At 39.8% G+C, this 25,886-nt stretch overlaps 1 protein-coding gene across 8 annotated transcripts in view; it reads left to right on the plus strand.

Moving 5' to 3' along the window:
- The window catches only part of EIF4E3 (eukaryotic translation initiation factor 4E family member 3), a 337,156-nt gene that overhangs the window by 247,483 nt on the left and 63,787 nt on the right, over window positions 1–25,886 (plus strand). The window contains exon 6 of one of the 8 annotated variants that reach the window (XM_039851688.1): window positions 13,239–17,010. The exons of 6 other annotated variants lie outside the window; for them this stretch is intronic. The gene's annotated coding sequence lies outside the window, so the exon portion shown is untranslated. Of the gene's footprint in view, window position 1; window positions 11,298–13,238; window positions 17,011–25,886 lie in introns of those variants that run through there. One more of the 8 variants, XM_039851690.1, reaches the window with a different exon arrangement.

The raw sequence follows: 25,886 nt of genomic DNA on the forward strand, positions 1-25,886 counted from the left end.
GAAATTCTTGAGCTGATTCTGTGACATGAACATCTAAACACAGTAACCAGATTCCAACTGCACGACTAATGTAGGTTTATACATTCTTCTTCTTTCCCCCCTTTCAAACAAAATGGGTAAATAATTTCATTTCCAGGAGAATAACATTCTCATTTTTACCCTGGCGTGTCTTGTTTTAATAAGCAATTTACTTTATCCAGTAGTACATTAGCAGAGTGTGTCCTGATTTTATGTAGCAAGTATTCATGTACAGTTCGGGAGGGTCTCTATGGTGATGGCTTTCTCTCTCTAATGAAGAAATATTTTAAGGCAGACTCTGCTATAGGAAAAGCTTGTTAGCACCCAGGTTGTCTTGATACCTCCCTCTTTCTAGAGGGAGGGTCCATTATTTTGAAGAGGGGCAAGAGTTTGTTTTTTGTCACTCTCCATGAGTACCAAATTCTGCCAAACTCCTCTAGATAGGATTGCTTTGACATTGTGATGCCATAGGCCTGTGGTCACTATTTTTAAGACCGATGTCATAACTCCGCACTACCTGTGATGTGTCTATTATGTCGCATGCGGTCGCTGCAAGAACTTGTTTCTGTGTAATTTGTCGACCTGTGTTTTTAGACATGATGTTAGTTTGACTTTTTACACGGGATGAGAATAAGATCATCAGCCCACTTCATTCTAATATGAAACAAAAGCCATTGTGACTGAAATAGAGAGTTTGGTGTGACTCACTCCACCATAAAATATGCTTTGTACACAGAGTTCCAAAGAGATTTATAACTTTTAGGCACCATTTTATTATAGCTAGTACTGATTAAACTCAAGACAAAGTCTCTTTGACTTCCACAAAATAAAAGTGACACCTCCCTCTTCCCCCAAAAAACAACTTCCATGCTTTTAGGTTTAAAGTCACAAATTCCTAGATGAAGGTATTTTTGTACATCTCTTTGTTGTAATTGGACCAGCTGTCCCCTACCCCCCACCCCAGCCTGTCACAGTGACTCCCGACAGTCCAAGGCAGCACCATTAGATAATTGTGTGAAGGGAATTTAATTCTCCATATTGTTCTTTTAACTAGAGGTGGCGTCAAATCAAATTTGGCTAAGCTTACCAGGGTGCCATTTAGTATGACAGATTCTCCCAACTACCAGTGTACACTGTAAAACTTCTATTTTTCTCTTTCTGTATTTTAGGTTAAATATGTCTTTCGGACTGACTGTACTGTGGAAATATATATTTCAAACAGGCTCACAATGCCCTCTGCTGTAATTGAAACTTCCAAAAATGAGCCGTGCTTCAACTTTTAAAATATTATTTATGATCTTAAAGCCCTCACTCATCTAGGCTAAGTAAACGACTTGCTAATATCAAGAAGATTGGACCAGATTTATTATTTTAGGATCCACTAGCACATTACCTTGCTTCTTAAGTTCTAATGGCCAAGAATGTTGTAAAAAAATGAAACAAATCAGCTTTCATTTTTTATGAAAATTGAAATCAGCTTAACTCACAGATTATCTGATTCCTCTGAAATCATGTTTTTGTGTGTATGTGTGTTTTGCCTTTATTAAAAACATGGAAAGCAAATGTTTCATTTTAACAGTGCAAGAATTTGGAGGCTGAAATAATTTCATTTTGAGTGGGGTACTTATTTGCAGTGATGAGATTTTAAAAAATATCTCTTACTTGAGGAACAATGAGGAAGAGGGCGATTGCCTTTTGGCATTCTGTTTGTGACAATTACAAAAATCTTTACTAATCGACAGTAGAAGAAAGCTCTGTTAAGAGAATAGAGAGATCCTTCATCTGTTTCCCTATAGGGGTAATTTTTACACTTTCTCCAATATTAAGTACTTCTTAACTGCTAGATGTCCATCTGTATACCCTTCCTGGGTCTGTAAACTAGTGTATGAAGCATGACCTTGTAACTTGCTTTGTTTATACATCTGTCAGGACAATATGTTATCTTCCCTTAAAAATGCAAATGTGCTCCCTGCAATACAGAGCTCTTCAGTCAACAAATAAATTGAGGTAAAGACTGTACCTAATACCCATTTAATTTAAATTCATTTTATAAACATAAAGACGCCTTTTAAGAGAAGCTTTAATTCCTACTAGCACCTTGATTTGTGGTTGCCATGGAGAATCAAATCTGTCATTTGACAAGAAAAGTCACCCATTTATGACAGCACTTTATCTTGTCTCTCCAGGGGAAGAAAATGTCAAAAGTGAGAGCAGAAAAAAAATAAAGCCTTGAAACACCAGAAATTCTTGATTTCATTTTTATTATTCAGCTATCATATCCTTTCTGATAATAGCAAGTTGGTGAAAATAAATAATGTTCCTACAGTAAAATCAAATATTTCCTATTGGAATGGACAAGGTTCTTTGTGACTGTCAGTGCTGTGAAGTCTGGCAAGGAATAGTGTTATTAGATAAACCTACGGTGCCCAAATCCCATTTTCTTTTCATTATAGTGTCAAAATAATTATACCTGTGTAATTTGGGTAAGAAATTGCAGAATAAGTAAAATGGTCCATTGCAAGAGATTGCTTTACACTTGTGTTCCTTATGGGGTGGGGTTTCTACCAGCTATAGAAATAAATGCTGGGGGAAAGTATTTTCATTTGAATAAAGATACAGAGTAGGTCTTCCATATTATTTGCTAAATGGGTAGGTAAATGCTATACTCTGTTGCTTTTCTCACATACCTATGCTGCAAATCAGAGTAAAAAGGCAGAATATTTCACCTTTTCATGAACTGGGATATTATATTTTACCTAAGACTTAAAAAAAATCTTTTATCTCTTCTGATGCTTGTTTGGGTTTTTGAAAATGGAGTTTCGCTTTAAGAGAACGAAAACATTTTAAAGTTTTGGTCCAGATCTGATCCATCAATTCCTTATAGCTTGCCATGCGCCTGTGTGATGTGTATATAAGTATTATGTATATGGACACATATATTTTGGAAGGATATTTGCCTGCCGGCTGCATTCATGGTTAAACTCTGACTCTTTTTTGAGATTTGCATTGCATTAAACAAAAATGTTGGCTTTCTGCTCCGATAAGCACATGAAAATAATCTGGGCTGCATCTTTCTCGAGGGGCAATGTTTTTGATTGTTGGAGTATTATACAGCTTGATGTGGTTTAGAAGTAAAGTGATCTTGTATCGATGAGATAGCATTGTAAGGTTTAGTGTAAATATCTGACTGGTAGGGGGCTGGTTTCTGGAACAGTTGTGTTTCTATGAGATTACGAAAATGGAGAGAAAAGAAAGGGCTGAACTCTCGTTTTCCTGAAATTGGCGCGTGCTGCTGTCAGTGCTGGTTGGGATCTGTAGTGCAGAAGCCTCGGGCCCATGGTTCCTGTCCTGTGTGCCTGTGTTGGGGATGCACAGCAGGGGACTGTTTGCTAAAAAGAGGAAAGTAGGGAAAGGGAGTGGTTATGACTTGTGGCAAACAAACCTACCAATAAATATCAATAAAAATATTTTCACAGGCATATTTTTTGATTGCTTCAATTGTGCATGTTGGACAAACTGCATATTTTTACCCAGTGGTTGAGCCATTTCTCCTCTATTGTTTGTGTGCCTGGGAGTTCTCAGTTGCCTAAATGTGAGACATAGTACATGAAAGTATGCTTTAAAGGATATGCACTAAACACGAATCTGCAAATGCACTGTAGTTCTGATAATGCTGCTTTGTTATTTAACACGCAGGACTCTCTTTGGTCATCTACTTTGATAAATGTTACTTTGATTTCATAGAGGTGAAAATGGAGATGCGGACAGTTCCCCTATCAGGACTGGATCTCTTTTGTGATTACTGAGGATATTTGATGTGTGTATCTGGCAGAATGTGTCCAGGTACACATAATGAAATTGTAATAAAGTACAATAATTGCTATTTACATAGATATTCTGGGATTGTATGTATAGCAGTTCTGTGGATTTGCTTGAATCTGGTGTGTATAGATATATTAGGCAGGCTTTTATTTTATTGGATCTAAACTTTTTAAATTTGTATTTTCATTTTTATTAATGTAACTTTCTATGATTTGTGATTTCTTTGAATTTGTGGATGCTTTTCTCTATTATTTTTGTTTGTTTGTTTCATGGTGAGGATAAGCAAAAACATTTAAAAACATGGTAGAGATATGTGAATGAGTAAACTGTGCCTTCAGTAGCCTCGCATTCTGTTAGCACTCTCAAATACCCATCTTTATATTCTCGAATGAGAAGCCATATTTGTGTATCCTGCTTTCTTTGAGAGTAAATGACACACCTCTGAGATAAGTTGCCAGGGCAGTCTTTTTCACATGGGGCATTTTCTTTAGTAAGAACCTGCAAATACTCTTTCTTTAAAGATAAAGTTGCTGATATTAGTTGACATAGATATTTTATAGGAAAAAAAAATTGACTCTGATATTCCATGGGTTTATTTTAAGAGGATTGTCCTGATGTTAATAATAAGAATACCGAGCATATTTAGCACTTACTATATTTCAGTCACTGTGTAATTTAGGTATCTCACAATATCTCTGTGAAGTAGGAACTGCTATGCTATAATCCCTACTTTCCAGAGAAGAAACTGACCTTGAGATAAATACACTGTCCTGAGTCCCAAAGCTGGTGTGTGGAGGACATGGGATTCAAATAGTCTGTTTCCACGGTCTCGAAGGGCAAAAAGAGAGGGCTGAGGTTCAAGGGAACACATAAAATAAATTTTGGTCACTATTGTGATGCTTTCAACTTATATATAAAGTATCAACTCGGAACATGGTGAACTAACTCTCACATCTGAAAAATTAAGAGTTTACAAGAAAAACCGGCACCTTTCGTTGAATGTAGCTTCTTTGCTTCCGCAATAATGAAAGTAACAGAAAACATTATTTACGTTTCAGAAATAGTTTCCTCAAATTTCCTGTTTTGCCAGAATTTTGTGTGTCCCCTTCTCATTCTCTTTCTTTGTTGTACCTGCTGTTCACATGCTCTGTTGTAAAGCAAGATGGACTAGTTTGTCGATTTCATAAAGAATTGTGTTCGCTCCCGCTCTGCTGGGGAAGGACTGCTGCTCCCTCCCAAGCACTTGACCAGGGCAAGAGCAACTGCTGTTTGTTCTTCCACAGACGTTAACTCCTTTCCCGCAGCTTGGCATGACTTCATGACTGCGCCTTTTGGGAAGCCCTTTGTCCAAGTTGCTTTACCTGAACTCTTGCTTTATTGTTTTATTAATGTTGTCAAATTATAGTCACGTTTACTATCTTATAATTGAATGAAAAAGAACACTTTGAACTAAAACTAAAATGGTGATGTTTATTAAACCGTTTTTGCACATCCCTGCAGATCTGCAATGACAGATAAAGAAAGCATAAGTTTGTATGTAGCTCCCACAACATACCCACCCATAACTATTATTTATAGCGTTTTTCTTTTTTAGGTAACCTGCATCAGGGAAATTGAAACTGTTGTAAGTGCAATCCTTTAAAATATTTAGACTCTTCTTCTTCATGATAAACATTTGGGCTTCTCCTCTAGACTTAAAACTTGAGTCTTTAAAAGCGTGAAGTGAGAGGGACTCAGAAGCAAATGCATCTCGTTACTCACATTGCAATTAGTTAATTCTTTGAAATACCACTCCTTCCAGCATTTAAGAGTTCATCATTCATTTTATCCAGATTGTATCAAAAGCAGTGTTTTCTTCAACATTTAAGTGAGTTTTTATTTAGGACCCCTTCGAGAGCTAGTTTCCAAGATTTCTTAAATTAAAAAGGAAGGGTGTGTAATGACTAAAAGCTAACATATAACAGGTTTTTATTGCTGCTTGTTAAATCAGTTGGTTTGTTCCTAGACAAAGTGAATATTAGAATTAAGGAGAGCGCTTTCATTCTTTAGCGGCTCTGTTTTTGTCTGAAGGCATCTGCATATAGGGGTGCATTCTCTCAGTCATGTGTCTCTATGTCAGACAGCGGGAATGTATACTGATACAGACATTTCCACATCTGTCTATCATTTTTTTTTTATGAAGAAATTTAGCACTAAAAGCATATGTATGTATGTGCATGTTTTACTTAGAATGCACACATTTACTTTGAGAAATTGACTATTTGTAAAGAGATGTGTATAATTCATAGGAATTCCAGAGCAGTGCCCCCACCCCATTCATTCTGGGATATACAAAGCTAGAATATGCTTTTTGAAGTTTTTGCATGTTATACAGTTTCAGTATGTTGATCGTTTTAGCAGTGGATTGAAACCAGCCCCATCAGTACAGCACAGAAGGAGATGCATGTTTGAAGATGCTTGGTGGTTCTCAAGCTGTAGTGGACAGCAGACTTTTATGTATGTCTTAGAAGTCAGGGAAATCATCTTTACTATCCCACCATCAAGAGCAACTGATCAAAACTCTTTTAGAGCAGTGTTCTTCATCCCTTGGTGTGCATAAGGAGCAGGTGTAGATTTTGTTAAAATGCAGTTTCTGATTTAGTGGGGCTGGGCTGGAGTTGGGGACCCTGTGTCCTTAACAAGCTCCCAGGTGATACAGATGCTGCTGGTCCAAGTCACACTTGTAACAGCAAGGTTCAGTCTTTTTTTTTTATATTGTAGAGTTTTTGAAAAGAAAGAAAAAATTCGAAAGCAGCTCTGGGTGCTTTTTGTCTCTGTGGTTTTCTGTTGAACACCCGTCCCTCTGCCTCAGCTCCTGCTTCAGTGTAAAACCACGTCTGTGTGAACATTAAGGAGCATTTTCATAAAAAAGTGAAAATACAGATGATGCTCCTCATGTATGTGCAGGAATAAAGATTCTAAATTAGTCCCAACAACCTGACCAATTGCCCTGTAAGAACACAGTTCTCTCAGCTGGATAGACGGGCAGTTAAGATTCTTTTGAACCACTTTCTCTTACCCCTTCTACAAGCTCCTGTTATGTAACAAAACAGAGCTAATGTAGTTCTGAACTCCAGGGTCACTGGAGAGGGACATTTGCAAAGGAGGTGGGAGAAGTAACAATGTAGCCCAGGATTTTCCTGAATATAAATATTTACTCTGTAAAGGATTTGGCAACCAGCAGAAGAGGTAGAAATACTCAAAGTCACACCAGCTCTTTTCCAGAGTTGTGCTGTCAAGCTTGATCTGTTCATTGTCTTAAGCTCAGATGCCTGGGTCTTAATGAGATTTTAGGATTTTATCTCTTTGCGTGAAAATGGGTAAGGTGAGTCTTTACTTGAAGATTTTTTATTTCGGACTGGACTGTACAAGGCAGAAGCTATTAGGTGATACCATCTCAGTGACTTTGGACAAGATCTCTGGGTTGTGGCTGGGAGGTTGGTTTCATTTGTGAAAAAGCAGGAATTAGACTTGAATGAGCTTTATGAGTCCATCAGCACCAGACATTCTTTGCTTCCTATGTTGAAATCCTATTACAGCCGACCCTTTGATTCAGCCTTTGGGGCTGCCAGGATCACACTGTGAAACTCCTTTAGCTGTTAGGATAACCAAGGTAACCAGTTCTCAAAATATCCATTTGCATGTGTCATTCAGTTTGAAGGATGTATCTGATAATTCATGGTTTGAACCAGTAACTCCCTTGCCTGGTAAATATTAGGAAACTGGGGATTGGTAGGGATGAAGTTGGGTGTGGGAGCGGGGCCTCATTTATTCTTGTTGTCTGTGTTTGGCTGGTCTTGGCATTTATCATGAAGCTATATATATCCCTATTCTCTTTATTCTCCTTTCTTAAGAAGTTAAGAAGTAGGCAGTATGGGAACATTCACTGATATTGGCTCAAACATCACCAAGTGTGATAGGATTGTAGAAATCCAGTACTAGAAATAACTTGAGGTAGCCTGTAGTCCAGGAGTCTCAAAATCAAATTATTATGGGGGCCACACAGGTAATTTAAAAGAAGAAAGCGAGTTGCGTAGGAAGAGTGAAGAACCCAATAACATTGCTGCTCCACTCCATCTCATTGTCGTCAGAGCTGTGGGCTATATTGTCTGATCTTCTGAATTTTCTTGAGATGCCAGAAGTCTACTCTGAGAAGTAATAAGAGTATCCATCACTCTTGGAGGTTTGTTCATTTTACCCATTGGACTCCACTGAGTGAAAGGGGATGGAAAAGAAGGAGACAAGTATATGGAATACATTTCCATTTTTTGGGAACACCAGCGGATTTTCTCAGCGATTGAAAAGCTATCGAACAATAACATCTAACTGCACTTGACTTGGGAGGGAGGCAAGTCCTCCAGGTCTATGACAGTCAAAGAATGATGGATCTTGACCGAAGCGGTGTCCACATTAAAAAATATATGCCTTTTTCCTTGAAGTTCAGCCCTCTCAGATATTAAAATATAACAAGAGCCTCCTTTGAGACAATGAACCTTAACCTCTTCATTTATCCCAGAGAGAATAAAGTTTTATCTAGAAACCCATCCACCATGGTGTCAACTCTGAATTTTCCCTCTCTTGCCCTGCTGGTTCTTTAGATCTACCTGTGTTACTAAAAAATAAGATACTCTTGCACATGAATCATGTGGTTTTCCAAGCTGTTACCTATAAATGCAGCTGCAACAGAATATATACCTTTACGTTTGCCCCTTTGGCTTGGGGTTAACTCAATACTTAAACTCTTGAGTCTTGAGACTAATTTCTGTAGTGTGTAAGAAGTTTCTGTATGTGAGAGGTTTTCATGTTCCCTTTAGAGAGTTCCCTTTGATGACATTATTTCAAAAGACACAGGGTGGTAGGTATTAAAATGGATATAAACTCACCTTTTGGGGCTCCGAGGTGTTTAATTTTAGAGACCTCACAGGTAAAATTTTTGCAACTGTACATACTTCTTTACCCTCTTGGCAGTGACCTTTGCCACAGAGAGGTGTGTGACCACCTGCAGAGGAGATGCACACCTTCATGAATAAGATAGGGGTGATTCTTTTCCCCTGGAAAGCTGCACTCTAGGAAGTTATTGTTTTGCTCATGGAATTATTAACCTGAAGCACATACGTTTTTATTTGGGATTTTGTCAATTCCTCTTCTAGCTAGCCATTATTTCCCATTTGACAATGGCTAGTTAATTAATACTTACACAAATGAGACCCAGTTTTGTCTTCTTTTATGGTTCCGTAGGTTCTCTTCATTTTTTTAAATTTGTTTTTAAACTAGAGGATGGCCACTTGATGTGTTAGTCTCAGTGTTAAAAGAAAGGTGCACCCCTAATGCCATTTCACCTTCGCTCTGCCTTACCTGAGTTTTTCAGGAGCATTTCCAAACTACTAGTGTTTTAATTACTGTATTGTTCATCAGGTTAAATTGTATGTAATTGGCTTTGTGTTATGTCTTTGTGTTTCGATGAAAGAATTATTGGGGGTATTTAAAAAAGCCCATTTAAATGAAGCTCCATCATTTAAAACACATATAAAAATTCTTTAAGATGTCTTTTATTCCAGATCTCTTTATCTTCCTTCACAAGCTTTCTGAGAATAAGTAGTGCATGTTGAGGTTTATCTTTGCTTTTATGTGCTCTAGCCACATGCTTAACATTGAGCACATTTGAGTTGCATTTCATTGGGCTTTCACAATCCTTTTATAAAGGGACTGATCTGTTAACATCTCCCTGTTTAGATCTAGCAGACAGGATGTTCTTCCATACAAAGAAGTGCTCCCTGTCTTTCTGGCCAGCCAGTAAGTGAATGATTTCAGGCCTGGTGGGCAGTTCTTGTGTCCATGCGTAACACAGCCCGACCACAGTAGTAGGCAGCTGCATGTAATTTTGAACTCCACTCATTGAACTGTAATAAAACAATATAAGCACTGCTTGGGGGGAAGATTGGATGCAGTTATCCTTACACAAGGCTCGGGCATATGAAAGCAGTGCTGGCTGACAAGAGGATTTTGAGATTTGATTTTGATTGAATTGCAGAATTGAACAGGCCAGGAATGTCAGTGGAAGGCTAAACGCCTGTAGTGCCATAAAGTTTTATTCATGTGAGGCTTTCCAATATCAAGTAGATGGATTATTGGAAAAGGTGTCAAGGGACATGAAATGGAAGTGCCCAAAACATAAAATATAAGCAGGAGGCAAAAATTACTTCTTGCTTTGTATATAATTAGGTCTCAAAAAAAAAAAAAAGAATATTCCATAAAATTATATATTCGTCCCTCTTTAAAGAAAAAAAAATGACCAACTCATCATATCACTTGTTTTATTTCTTCAAGAGAAATCGAATTTAGCAGTATTTAGACAGGAGCTTCTCTTATGCTGTTCTTTAATTTTGTTCAAAATTAACTTAGGGTGATAGGCTTTCTTGCAAAGAGAAGGGAGGGTGAACCAAGATATATCACGGTGCACTAGACACCACGAAATTATGTTCAGAAACAGGCATGGTTCACACATCCTAACACACTGACTTATTTTATAGCTCTGCAGTGCATACGGAATTGTGCACACATTTGCATTGGACAGCTGATAGCAAAACTCGTGTGGCATTAGAGAGTGGCGTTCATTGGCAATGAGCTAGTAGTAGTTCAATGGTGAAGTTATGCAGAAGGTTAGAATGGAGAAAGCCATGTTTATTACATTTTCTGTTCTGGTTCTTTATCTATGTGCAGTGCTTCTGCTCAGATCATTAGTGAAGCACATCTAAAAATTGCCAGCGTGGATTTAAAGAAACACCTGTAATTTTTCAGTTCTGAATCTATTTGTTTAGAATTTCTAACCAGAGTGGTTTCGGAGTAATAATTGAAATTAGGAATATATACACTTTGACTCTAGTATGCAGGTGTGATTTTTCTTTGTCCTCCTCCTACTCCTTGTTCTAATGTATTATGTATTTAGAAACACGTTTATTTGTAAATGAGGCTTTGTGAGGTTAAAACGGAAAACCAGAAAGGAAAATTTGAGTATCGAGGGACTCATGTTTTTAAAGCCCCTTTCCCTTTAATGCTCAGTTTGAAAGAAATGGCATGCTTTAAGGTTGAAGTTCCTCTCTGAGATTTGTGAAACTTTTTAAACCCCATGTTCCATAGATTATGTTAGAGTATAATAAAATATTCTTTATTATTGTTTAGTTTTTATAAAAATGAACTGTGAATATTTATCTAACCAAACAATGATTCATTTATAAGTAGCCCTTGAAAAGAAAATGGAGTCTTCAATTTGAGTGGTCAGGTGGCATGATCAGCAAGTGGTCCCTTTTGATTTTAAGTTACTTCTCCTCCTCCTCGGGGATTTAGGCAAAAAACGATATCTGAGAATGGGATATTTTACTGTTTTGGAATTATTCATAATTTATATGGGAGAGGATGGGAAGAGGTTGTTTAGGAAATGTTCACAAAGTTGCACAGGGCTGCCTTTGAACTTGATAAGACTAGAGGAAATTGTCCCTTGCCTATGCTGCTTCCAGCCATAAATTTCTGGTGTTGAAGGGAGAGACCTGTTATAATGTTACCCATTGGTTTATATCTTGATGCTGCGACACACAAATGCATGAAAATCATATTTTGCTTTCATCTCCTTGTAACACTGGACTAAGGTGAGGCAAGCAAGGTGTTGGGGGTGCAAAGTTTACAGAGGCACTCACTGTTAGGTATTGACCTTGAACTTGGATGTCTCTGAGAGTGAGTGCCTTCCTAAATTTTGCACCCTAGGCTCCTTACTTGCTTCTCCTAGTTTCTGAGCCTGGCTGTAACACTTGGAAGACTGTGTTTGGTCTGCATTTTTACAATAGAAAAAATCCTTGCCCTAAGTGAAGTAAATTCACTTCTTTGCAATTTCTGTAACTTACCCTCTTTTTCTTACAGAAATTTAAAAAATGACAATGAATGTGATTATGCAATATTGTTTGATTACTGTTTCCATTCAGCTTTCCCAAATTGGCAGGCATTCTCTGTCTAAACTAAGAAGCAATTTTGCATTGGATCTGGTCATAACATGTATTATTTTCTTTGATCCTGCTGGAGCTAATGTTTGACATTAGCTAACAAACTTTACATGCCACACACCTTATTAAGTTGTACAGTTGCAAGTGCCCTCCGTTAAAAAGACATGTGCTGGCATTACCAGGTTAAAGTTTGCTAAGCAGGTTTCTAAGGATTAATACTTGGCAATTATTTGGCCCTGAAATCGTGGAAATGGTAATTCAGTGTTCAAAGCAAAGACGTTAAGTTTGTAATAGGATCTTGATTTGGGACAGTAAAGCAGTTGCAAAGAGTGGTCCCTATTTCTGACATACAATCACTACCTACTAGTTATGGATATCTCATGAAATGCTCTCCTTGAATTCCTCCCATTTCATCTGCAGCAAAACCCAGTACGGCAGGTACCATTATTGTCTACTGGTTTACAGATGAGAGAAATGAAATTACTTGCCCACGTTCACAGCTCAAAAACAACAGAGCTTAACCCTTGAGTTTGTAATACCAATGCTCTTAACCACTGCCTAAACCTTCCACTTATTGTCTAGGGACATTATTATAGGTACACCTGTCTTTTGGAAAAGGTACTGGAATTTCTTAAGTATTGCTTATGCCTTACAAGTCAACAGCCTTCCCTCGCAGAACTGTTAAGCATTAAGTGCCCATACTAAGTTTCTGCAGACTTAAAGGAACAGGATTTTGTATATTTCTTTGTGGAAGCCTTTCAGGGAGGAGTGTGAAAGGAGAAGAGAGGCAGTGGGAATCCTTAACTCTGGTTTGGAGAGAAAGATCTGATCGAGCAGGAGGTAACTGTCAATCACTACGATTGAAGTCTTAGAAGGATTGCATTTCTACGCTGGGGTTCCCTTCCCAAGGCTGGCAGCATTCACATTCCTTAGGAGGGAAGCGGTGTTTGGATCTGTCAACCCATGAGGGGTTCCACAAGGTCTGGCGTTGTCGAGTGTGTGGTGTGTGTGAATGAAGCCTCTTTCCTAAAAGCTGAAATCAGTTTAAGAAAACTGGAAGAATGAGTCATTTCAGGTTCTTCTCAGAACATGTCTACACTTGTCTCTGGCTGATTCTAAAGCGCTGAAATTTCTCTGTGATCCTGAGTAGGAAAAAAAGGGATAGAAAGAGATAGCTACTTTCCCCCATTCTGGTAAGTATGCAAGTTTAATAAAAATATATTAAAAAGGTTAGATTCTTTTAGAAGGACCCTGCTTATATCTGTTATAACCTGTATCTTAACAGGTAAAGCACTTCGAGCATGGATGTCTGTCCTTTGAATAATCTTGCTGTTAGCCTGAGGCCTCGTGCACACTTTTCTTTAACAGTTCCTTTCAGTTCCTGTGCGGTAATTGGAATATAGGTCTTGATCGTTTCGTGTCTCCGTGAGTGAAATGTGTAATGGGCAGTAGAGAAGACTGGCACTCTGACACAGTGGAACAGGCCACCCACCACCTGTTGTCTTCCAGCTGCAGTGACTCCCATCTGGATCCTGCTCTAACTCCATGGCAGCGGGTTGGCAGTCACTGCTCAGGTACCTCCTGCCTCAGTTTATTGATCTGTTAAATAGGTATTACTCTTTGTAAGCTCTTTGGGGGACCTTGTGAGCTTGTTAATGTTTGATACAGATGACCTGGTCATACGGTGGCTAAATTTAAACAGCAGACATTATCGGTGTATGTGTAGACATATACGTAGACAGAGGTATTCAGGCTACAAATATGTTTTATTTGACTTGTTTGATGTTTTAAATAAAATATTTGAATTTATTAATTTTGTTTACTTGGATTCCTATGCAAAACCCAGATTTCTGGCTTCTTGTCACAAATCAAGTGATGTGGTAACACCAGGCTTTCTTCCAAACTGGGGACAAGGTATTCATTTAAATGGCGCTAGGGATGCTTCCCACACTCCCTGGTGTTTGATTCTTGCTTGCTTCAATCATTTAAGCAACTGCCTGGCCCCTGTGGGCATTTGAGATTACAGCCCTGATAGAGAGTGTGTCCTGAAATATGTGTACCAGTATATATCAGTGTGTGGACGTAGTTAGAATTGACAGTGGTTCCCACTGAGGAATGTGCAGCTAGATTTCTGGAAAGTGCCAGTTTTTTAATCCCTTAAATGATTTAAACTTTCTGGAAGCTGTGCATCCTGTATAAACAATGGGATCCATAGAAAAACATACTCATTGGAGAATTATGAGGCATATAATTTTGTCTTTAAATATTACGAGTGAATTGTAAGAACATGACTTCATAGGAACGTCGGAGACATTACAGAGTTTTAATAATGCTATACTGCTACCTGTGATGCTTCATTTTTACTTTTATTAATTTAACGTGCCCTGCTCCCCCAATGCACAGCAGTGGGTGCTCTTGGCACCTCAGCCCTGTCTCCAGCTCCACCCTTCGCTGCCCCAGGGAAGCTGCCTGGTTTCCTCCCTCCCCAGGGCAGAGACTCCAGGGGCATGTCCTGTCTGCGAAGAGTTTATGAGGTTTCACCCACTCCTTCATTCTTAAACATGATCATTACCCTCCCTACTTCCTCTGGGACTGCCAACAACACATTATATTACCCTCATCTGCAACAAGAGCTACTACCCCCACTGTGCCCGAGCCTGCATTTCCAGTTATTAGAAAAAAATCAGTGGGTGCCCACGAATGGCAGCAGCTTTTCTGGGAGTCAGTGTTAGCAGGATGGCAGATTCCCCCATTTCTCCGTGGGGCCTAGGCTTCTTGGAGAAGGGCAAGAGCTGTTTTCTGCTTTGGTCCTTCTGGCAACCAGGTATTCCACATAAAACACATGATGTCATTCATTCATTCACCCACAAGTTTTTTTCAGGACATATTTATTGAGTGCCTGTTATGTGCCAGGCAGTGGCACTTCCAATAGTCTATGAGAACAGACTTCTGGCCTGGTCCTGTAACACAGACACAAGTGAGAAATTAGAACTATAGGGAATGTAACAAAGAAAGGCCCACATAAAGGAGTGAATCGACTTTGTCTTTTGAATGCCATTGGGTTCAAATGACCTTAGGCTCTTAGAACTTCTTGAGAAGCTGTCTGGATGGAGCTTATTTTTACTTTTCAGAAAACTTCGGGAGGCAGTATATTACGTGGTTAAAACGTGATCTTGTGTATCAGCCCTGTTCTGATTCTAAGCAAGACACTAGGAGCTGTCATTACATTGCCAGTGATATGCCTGGCACCTCAAGTTGTGCAGTACACACCCTTCCCAGCATGGCAGCCCTGATTCAGACCGAAGTGAGTTTGAGTCTTGCTTTCACCAGTTTGTGAACCAACAGGTGTTTCTTTAGCTCTCCCAAATTTGGTTTTCTCATCTGTAAAATGGGGGTTATGGAGTCTGCCTCATAGTTACTACAGGTGAGGACTAAGGGGAGGAGGCCTATTAAAGCCTCCTTTGTGTTGTGCCTGCCACATGGTCCGTACTTGAGAAATAGTTGCCGTTGCTGTCAATGACATGAATGATCCTTTTCATGTCTTTCTCTACCCAGCCACATGGCGCACTTGGAAAAGAATATACTTCACATTCGTTTTCCAGAAAATTGAGGTCACTGGCTTATTTCCTTTCTGAACCTTCCAGTCCCCACGGCCGCTCCCCCCCACCCCGCCCCCAATCCCTTGGGCTAAGTTACAACAGAGGCATGTACAGAGCATCTCTCACAGATGTCAGTTGCCTTTCTGTCTGCAGCCGGCCCGTTTGATTTTGGCTGCTTATCTGATCCAGGGAAGGAGCCTCACTCCTCAGCATTGGGTAGGCCAGTTGTGGGCTGGCCTGTAATAATACAATTATGAAGGTTAACAGGAAAAAGTGGGGTCCAGGAGCAATTCCAGGCAGCTGGCAGTCTTGTTGAATTAGAAGTGCCCCACCAGTGAAAACTGCAGCAAGAAGCAAATTAAACCTCCTATCTGCCATCTCACTCTCTTTTCTCCCCTTTCCTGTTTGGACTTGAAAGGCGATTGGAGCCAGGGCTCTGACAGTTGACGGAAGTGCTGCAAGGAGAGAGTATTTATTTACAGTGAGTCGTGGCGATGCTTGTTCAGGATGCGGTTTCTTGCAGGAAGTTCTGTCCCCACCCCCGGGTTTGATCATTTCTCCAAAAAAAAAAAAAAAAAAAAAAAAAATCCTTGATTGTTTGAGGCCTCTGCTCTGACATGGAGCAATACTGTATAACCTGTCTGTACTTGGAGGGTTTGCCGAGTGCATGCTTGTAGGAGGTCTTGGAATGGGGCAAGAGGCAACCAGCAGGCCCAGCTCCCTCCATATGTGTTCAGATGCAGCAATAATCATTAGGCATTTAAAATAGGGAAGTAGGCTGAGTACACGTGCTGTAAGCTGTGGTTGGCGCAGGCCATTCTGTTCGTTAACAGAAACCAGTGCCAATTGAGGTTGTAGTACAGGGTGTTTCAGAGAAAAATCACTTTGAGGTGAAGTCAGAAGCTGCAGTGCTTAGGTAGCAAGTCGTTTGAGTTATAAACCAATCGGGCTGGGGCTGGCTGAGTGCTGAACTGCTTGCTGGTCCAAAGTTTAGGGAGACTTTTGCCTTTGGGAGTCTTGTAGAATGTTGAGAGAGAAGGGTGAAAGGGCAACAGCATCCTGTTGAAGAGTTTATTTTGGTGTTTTCTGAAGTTATCATATAATAATAATACTATAGAATCTTTTCATAAACAGAGAAATAGTCTCTGTTCCTTACTTAAAAAAAAAAAATACACAAGGCGAGGAAAAATTGCAAAAGCATATGAAATGGAAATTAAATCTCCCTTTGCCAGGTTCCTAACCCCACTCGTAAGTCTCTAAGGGGAACAGCACCATCAGCATTACCTGGGAACTTGTTAGAGATGCAAGGTCTCTGTCCACAGAGGAGAACTACAGAATCAGAAAACAAGGTGGGGCCTGGAAATCTGTGTTTTAACAAGTCCTCCATGTGATTCTGGTGGCCACTAATACTTGAGATCCATAGACTTAAAGCAGTGGCTTTCAAATTTGAGAGTGCATCAGATTCACCTGAAGGGCTGGCTTGTTAAAACTACAGGTGCTTAAGCCACACACCCCTAGAGATTTTTGATTCAGTATAATCTGTGTTCTTTTTTTTTTTTTTGTGGCCAAGCATTCCTGCTCGGCATTCCCCACCCCCAGTGGTTCTGATGCAGTGGTCCAGACCTTTGATAAACCCTGACTTCGGGAGTGGCCGTGATCATTGTTAAAACACAGATACAAAACGAAAACCAAGACAGTGGAATGGAGGAAGTGTCTCTTATTTGTTGAAGCCACGGCTAATTTGGTGCATAATGATACTGACAATAAAGAGGACCTTGGCACCCATATAACTCCCCAGATGTCCCAAATGCCAGACTCCTTGCAAGAGACTTTGTGACTAATTTCTGCAACTAAGGAATTCATCACTTCTTTTGAGAAACTCTTGTTAAGTCTGCCAAAATTACTTGGACCTTCTCAAGATTCAGAGGAAATGGCAAATGTCCTCCTTATAGGTATCTTCCTCAGTGTTTTATTTGATGTCTTAATGTAGGTGTCCCCAACCCCCTGTTAGGAACCAGGCCCAACAGCAGGAGGTGAGCAGCAGGTGGGCAAGCGAGCTATTTGAAGCTGCTACCCAGCGCCAGCATCACCACCTCAGCTCCACCTCAGATCATCAGGCATTATATTCTCATAGGAGCATCGGTCCCTGGTGCCAACCAACAAGGTTGGAGACTGCTGTCTTAATGCATTAGTTTTTGGCTTTAAAGGGTCTGTGAAAGGTGCTAGTAGTTGAATGTAATTTTGAGCCAATCAGCTTTATTTGTAGAATATGGCAGGCAAGGTGGCAGGCTCTATTTCCCACCCCTTTGAGGGTCTGTTGTAATAGTGTATACGAAAACACATAAGATGTATGCATTTCTCGTGTCAAGGAGCTTATAGTCCAGTTGGCTAATGGTTAATATAGAGAAGTGTGTGTAGTATAGAAGGATGTTACAGTATAAACTGGTACAGAAGGAATGACAAACTATGAGGTATATGGGAATGCTTCACAGAAGTGGCGTACCAAGCTTGAGCAGGGTTTTGAGGGATGAATAGTTGTTGTCTCAGATGGTTCTAGAGGAAGAATTTCATGACAGGCAAAGACAGTTAGCTAGGGATGTATCCAGCTCTGCCTCCTGAGATGTTTAACATTTGAGAATTCTTCAGAGTTGTTTAGGAGTGACTTCTGAGTTGGAAGATTCTGATATAGTCATAGGAATTTAGTTGTTAAGATTCTCTTGATGCAAATAAATTCAGGCAGAGTTGAAGAATTTTATAATGTACAAAGGACAGTACCCTTTATAACACATAGAAAATGATTTTTCCTGAAATATTCCGCCTGAATCCGAAAATTCTTCCATAGTTTGTGTGGGGTTGATAGGTTGCCAAGATGCAGAAGGGACTCAGGTGGGAAAGGGAATTGCCTGGTTTAATGGTTCCCTGTGCCAGCATTCTTCAGTGTGTCTTGTTGAACATTAGTGTGTTGATGTGCTTCTCACTGAGTCCTAGAACATGAAGGTTTGGGAAGTAGAGGTAAGAATACCACTCCGGAGATCTGCAGAGTTTATTTAAAATTCTACCAGTGGCCTTGACTTCGGACAAATTCTTGACCTTTCCAAACTGGAGTCATAGCAGTATCACTCTTCTAAGAGAGGTCTGAATGAAGTAATGTATAGAGAGCATTTAGCATCGTGTGTAGCAAGTTAGTAACTCCTGGCTGCTCAAGGCGTGTGTAAAAGAAAAAAACGAAACCAAGAAAAAACAAACGTGGCCTCTGAATCCCTAGGCCAACCTAGAGCAGAGTTTTTCAACCTCGGTACTATTGACATTTGGGGCCAGAAAGTTCTTTGTTGTGGGGCACTATGCTGTGCATTATGGGATATGTAGCAGCCACCCTGAGATACCCACTAGGTGCCAGCAGCATTTCCTACCCTTCCTTCCCCCCTCCCCGGCCCCATTCACACATGACATCCAAAACTGTCTTCAGACATTTCCACAGTCTCCTAGGGGGACAGAGTCATCCCTGATGAGAACCACTGATCTAGATGGCAGTCCATCTAGGGGGCGTGCCATGACTTGCAAATTTATTTTCCCTGACTGAGGCTCTGCTAAAGCTAGTTCTCTAATTTAGAATGTGGAAAAAGAATATATGAGGGGCAGCTCAAGAATGGTTTTATACTGTTTGCAACAGAGAGTGTAGTTTGCTTTTAAAACAATCAACCAGTTCTAAAGGCCTGTCACAACTCACATCCCTACATATGTGTGGTTATTTTCATGGCTTCTCATTTAATTCTAGTTTCACTTTAAAATACAAGGACAGGGTCTTTTTTGTTTGTTTTTTTGTTTTGTTTTGTTTTTAATCGTTCTAAGATTTTTCTTCTTTAAAAGCATTCAATTATGGTTAAAATACACATAATATAAAATATATTATCTTAACCGTTGTGAATTATACAGTTCAGTAGTGTTAAGTATATTCACATAACATGAAATTTACCATCTTAACCATTGTAAATTATACAATTCAGTGGCGTTGAGTATATTCACACTGCTTTGCAACCAGTCTCCAGAACTTTTTCATCCTGCAAAACTGAAACAACAAATCCCATTCTCTCCTCCCTCCAGCTCCTGGCAACCCCTAGTTTCCTCTCTCTTTCTATGAATGTGACTGCTCTTGGTTCCTCACATAAGTGAAATCATACAGTATTTGTCTTTTTTGTTACTGGTTTATTTCACTTAATGTAATGTCCTCCAGGTTCATCCATGTTGCAGTATGTGTCAGGATTTCCTTCCTTTTACAGGCTGAATAATATTCCATTGTATGTATGTACTACATTTTGTTTATCCATTCATCCATCATTGCACACTTGGGTTGCTTCCACCTTTCAGCTCTTATGAATAATGCCACTGTGAACATGGGTGTACAAATCTCTCTCTGAGTCCCTGCTTTCAGTTCTTTTGGCAATATACCCAGAATTGGAATTGTTGGATCATGTGGTCAATTCTATTTTTTCTCCCTTTTTAAAAATGTTCTTGCCCTTTCTTAACTGATGGAAATGGAATCCACTGTCCTTCACATCTGTTCCCACCATTTCCTGAAGTTTTTCATTGCACAACTGCTGCCCCCTAATTCTTTTTCTCACCTTCTTTTCATGCATGTGGACACACTCAGGTGTTGTCAAGGCCAGTACAAGACAATAATTTGCACCCATGGGCCCATGGTTCTCAGCAGCACTCAGGCAGCCATAGATAACCACACCTTGATCACTTTGTCCCCGGGACCTGTGCTACTTGCCTGAGCTCTGCATCTGTGGAAGCACAAGGCCTAGCCCCCTCTTTGCCTGTCTGCCACCTGCATAGACAGTCACATCCTTATGCGATTTAGTGAAGTGGTGAAGGGAAAGATGTGTTGTGAGAAGGGCGAGACAGTGTCTTCTTCCTAGTAGTGCTTTGAGTAGCATGTGGCAGCTATTCATTGCTTGCCTCTGAAGAGCTTTATATCCCAGCTATCTTCTACGCCGCCCTGTGGTCTTCAGCATTTCCAGCTGGGTATCACCAGTCAGGGTGTGGAGGGCTGGGTGGAATGTGTAAGTATTCCGGTTCTGCGTTGACATTTTCAGTGTAAGGAAACAGAAGAGCAGAAAAGCAATATGTTGAAAAGCTTGTATCTATGGAGACTGCTTTTTTCTGCCCATTTTCTTTTCCAATTAGACTGAAACTTCCCTAAATCTTTGTAATTCTGTTTGCAGAATGGGCCTACCAAGCCTTGTGCCTGAGAACTAGATTTCGGCCATCGACACCTCCTGGTGTGCGTAAGTGAGGTCCAAAAGGCCCAAGGAAGGGACAGTGTCAATATTTGGAGATCAGAATAATGTAAGTGGAGGGGATCCTGAAGATGGTGGCCAGAAGTTGAAACCTGTACTATGCTATCACATTCCATTTTTTTATGAGCCACAGGCTCCTCTGCTGATAGCCAGGAGGATGGAGTCAGCAGAGATAATGGAAGGCACAGGGACAGAAACTGCAGTAGGTTACTCTTCAAGGTGGATAAATAAGTAGAAGTAAGGCTAGTCTTGCTGTTTCACATTTTTAAAAGTAATCCAAAACAACAATTCTTTCAGGCCAGTATAGCTCATATTAAACTAGGTTGCCAGAAAATGAAGAATATGGGGCAACATTCATTCATTCAGAAATAGGTTTTCTAAGAGCCAAGAATCTAGTGCTGAGCAAAACCAGATACACTGTTTGTAAAGCGCCTTCATGATACTGCATTCCCTGATTCCTGTGTATAGCTAAACACATTAGATATGTACATTTTTCTGAAGCTAATAAATTGTCCTATTATTTTACTTGCTTTTATCCCCCCCTTTTTTTTTTTTTTGAGAAAATATTAGCGATAGGTACCAGTGCTGGAATCACATAAAAACACATTTCTTCTGAAAACAAGCCATTGTTATTGTTTTAATTCTTTTTCATTTTCTTGTCCTCCCTTAGAGGATCGTGGGAACTTTCCTTGGGTTCTCTTATCATATATAGAGCTTTTTACCTCTTGAGACCAAGCTTTTCTTTTTGTCTGCAGAGGTATCCTATCCCTTTTCAGCGGCTCCTTTTTACTCTGATCACTGTTTTGGTTTGGGTCTCCTATGCTGCAGCCAGAGGAGTCAGCCCTCATTCCCAATGTAGCAAGGTTTCTTTCTTTTTATTCCCCAAAGTCTCACTGTTCCCAAAGGGGATGCTTCTACCAGAAGATGATAACCCCAGATGTAAAGTTCGTGTCCCTCCATACTTTGGCCTGAGTTTTCTCTTGGGTTGAGAGAGACAATGGCGGGACATGGCAGAGTTATGGGATACCCTCTCCTTTGGAGAACATTAAGAGAGGCCTGTGGTGTTTGTGTGCCTCGTCCTATGCCCCTGCCATGCCTCCTGAGTCGGAGGAGCCCAAGTGGAGAATTGTTGTTGGCTTTTGTACCCCTGAAGTCTGCATATGTTCATGATTTGTTTTCATTTTCCTGCATTCTTAAAGCGGAATTGTTGCATTAGAGAGACTGCAAAATTTTAATGCCAGTGTTTTTCAAAATGGTAATACCAAGTTTCTTCCCTATCAGCTTTGTATGTGAAGCCCATTTCCCTAAACACCACTAATATAGTGTATTCTATATGAAAATATTCCCTAATTTGATAGATAAAATAAAAAAAAATGGTATTATCTTAGTTGGCATTGTTTTGATTGGTACTAGGGCTTGAATTTTTGTTTCCTGTGTTTTAGATAGCTATCAAAGTTATATAAAGTCAGATTATTATAATAGACATTTTACATTATTCCTTCATACAGCTCTCTACTTGAGCAACTAGAGACTCCAAAGCAGAATTTGGTTTCCCAGGAATTTTGATGTATTTTTGTTATCACTCTGTGAGGATGGAGTCTAGGCTTGGTTTATGACTGCAGTTGGTTTAACACTATTGGGTTGATGAAGTTGATCCTGGAAATTCTTCTATTCTTAGTATTATGAGGGGTGGTGGGTATGTGAATCAGTTCATAAGGGTTTTATGAAAATCCATGGCATTGTAATAGGGACCATATTTTATGAAACTAAAACTAGGATTTCTGATTTTATGAGTATGAGTCATATTTATGGAGACAATGGAGTGAGAGATTTGAAATGTGGACTGAAGTGTTAAATCCAGAAGATGTTATTATAAGAGCCAGCATGTGTTCCTCAGACTGCAGGGTCCTTCACCAATTAATTCGTTCCATGCAGAAACTATTCTATGGTTAAAATAAACTTGGAAACATTGGCTTATACCAAGGTGACTCTCTAAAGTTTATTTTATTTTTAACTATAGGACTTCTGAGACTTTGCTGTAGTAATGTGCATTGTCGATCTCCGTGAGAACTCTGAACGTAGGTAGAGTTTTCCAAAATCAGTGTTCTTCAGTGGTGGTAGAACGCCATTGAAGGACAGTGCCTTTTGGCATACTGAAGAACTCACACCAGGAATACAGTTTGGGAAATGCCTCATTGGGATAATTATAAATCTCTACATGGCGTAAACCCACATTCCCTGGGCGTTAAAATCCAGAATTGTTTCTTAAGTTGTGGAACAAAGATATGTTAATATATACGGAGGGTTTCTCTTTCCTTTCCGTTCCCTCCTCTCTCTTCCCCTTCCCTTCCCCTCTTTCCTTTCCTTTTTCTTTTGGTCTTGGAAGTCTGTTACTTTTAGCTCTTAAGAGAAAAGAAATGACATAAATGAAAAGTCGCGCGTGTGTGTATGCGCGCGCACGTGCATGTGCACATACACCCAGGAGATAACTCTTGCTGTAGAGATGAATATTTACTGCTTTTGAGAATAGCTTTATTCCAGGATGAAAGGTAGCCATCCTTTGGTGTTTCTCAGTCTTAAATTTCACTTAATGACATATGATGTTTCTCAGTCTTAAATTTCACTTAATGACACTGGTTTAGTTTATTGACTGTTTTGTGCGAGACGGTGAACAGAGGAACACGGACAGATCCAAGTTAAGTTTTTTGGCCTCAAAAAACTTATACTTTAGTTGAGGAGGAGAGAGGAAAAACAGTGAAAATTTAAGAAAAGCATTGGGGGGGATATTTAATTAATATTTTAAAAACCGAAGAAAAACTAAACACGATGGGTTGTAAATTGGTCACTGAATGCCTGGCTACAGGAGACCAAAGGAGAGAAATGAAGGCAACAAGAGCCTGTAAACTGAGGGTGTTAAACTGTTTTGAGGTTATGAGTCCCTCTGTGAAACTGAAAAGTTCCCGAGTCCTTCTATGTGTGTATGTATGACAAATGTCCACTTTACCAGCACACAGAATTAATAACTTGACATTTGGTCATATTCACCTCTATTACCTTGAAGAAGTACATTTGTTGTAATGGCTGAATATAGTGCCAGGTGAGTACTAGAGTAATCGGGGGGATCACTTTGTAAATTATATAAATGTCTAACCATTGTGCTATACACCTGAAACTAATATAAAATTAAATTAAATTAAAAAAAGAAATACAACATTTGTGATAAAAGAAGTCTCCTCTAACCCCACAGTTCAGGTCTAATTCCTCCCTCCCCAGCGCCCACCCCCTGACACAAAGCATCTTACCGTGTTACATATGCTCCTCCAAGAGGGCTGTGTAATGCTTTTGTATCTCTCTTTAATTTGCATAAATGGCATCATGACCTGCACATGCACAACATTTTTACGTATATGGCCCCAGGCACTTCCTGGGCTCTGGAAGCCCACTTCTAGACTCCAGTGTTAGAAGAAGTTGGGACTTGAGCTGAGCAGGTTCCAGAAGGTGCAGTGTGAGTTGCAGCATGTAGGTGGAGTCACTGGAGCAGAAACAGATGGGGAGGGGTCTCCTGAGGCTGTCATCCTCCCTAGGGAGGGGAGTAAAGTTCTCCTGGGGCCTTTAGAATCTAGTTCCTAGCCATCACTCTTATCTGGATCTTTCATTTGGCAGTTAACACATACTTCCTCAGAGCTACTTATTTTTTTAGATGTATTCATCCTGTTTCTTCACCTGGACTGTAAACTCCTTACAAGTCGGTGTCTGATTCTTGATCTTTTTGCTCTCTTCTTGGTACCTTATCCTAGAACTACTTTGTGATTTTTTTAAAAAGTACTGTGTAGTAGAGACATTCGTTATGGTGTTTGGTCTTTAAATGATTTTCAAAACCTAAACTTGAGGGCTTATAAAGATAAATGATTGCAATTTAAGCTAGCCGAGAAGCTATAATGCGGGCTTGAGCTCTCATTTGGCATGGATCTGTGCCTGATAATATCTGAGCTTCCTTACTGTCATCAGGGGATGGCATACAGTGCAGGTAAGTGCAGTACACCTTTGCTTACATGCAGACCATAGGAGTTCATACCAGTCGAGCCAGACAGCCAGGGAAAAGAGAACTCACATGGGGACTTGGAAAGGCTTGAAGCTGCTTTTCTGAAAAGGGGAGAAATGGGCCAGCAACGATCCAGGAGACACAGAAAGCTAGGGAGAACTTGTCTCACCAAGGAGGGAACTATAGCCTCTGTTAACCTGTTTTATATTCTGTTTGAACAGCATGAACATTTTTAATGTGTGTTTTTATTTTAGTTTACAGGCCTTTCTGTCCTGCACAAGCAGAGATTATTCCAAGTCTCCCCTGCCTGCCCTCTCTGATGTGTGATGTCAGATACCGAAAGTGTTGGGAAGCCTTTGAACATTTTTATTTCTTGTGGTTGACCCCATAAAGTTATTTCCCTGATTGACTGTGTGTGTGCATGACGGTAACAAACATGAGACATCATTGCTCTGTTCTTGTGGACACATATAGAGTGTTTGTATATTTAGAGAAAAAGGGATGTATCAAAAGTCTGACACCTACTATTTGATTTTATTGTTTTAAAAACAATGCCTAAAGTGGTCGAGCTAGCTTAGGCTGACTTGCTTTATTTTCTTCAGGATCTTGATGTTAACAGTTTATGACTTGACTTTCACCATTCGATAGGTAAATTCTTACATATAAATCTACCATCATCGCTGATTTGCTCTTTTTATGTCAGAGGGTGGGGTATTGTTACTATTTTTTTTATTTTTCAAACACCTACGGATACAAAAATACTGTTGCAGGTACAAGATGATCAGGGCGTTCTGACCATTAGGATTATTCAAACCCATTGTTATTTTATCCATCTTGCAGTTCAGACTCTGGTATATCCTTGGAAAGAAACACTGCAGAGAATAGCTCTTCAGCCAAATCGTGTTTAAAAAAAATTTTTTTTTTTTTACATGTTCACATTTCCTGTCAAGAGTTGAGTGTTGAATTACTTTGAAGGCTAGACTTAAGAAGAAGCTGTGCACTTAAACCTGAAAATGAATGTAAATGCTGAGAGTTCTGTTTTTGGGGGGAGGAGGGCAGTACTTGAGGATGGGGG

This window comes from Pteropus medius, unplaced genomic scaffold (assembly GCF_902729225.1).
Source record: "Pteropus medius unplaced genomic scaffold, Ma_sr-lr_union100, whole genome shotgun sequence".
NCBI lineage: Eukaryota > Metazoa > Chordata > Mammalia > Chiroptera > Pteropodidae > Pteropus > Pteropus medius.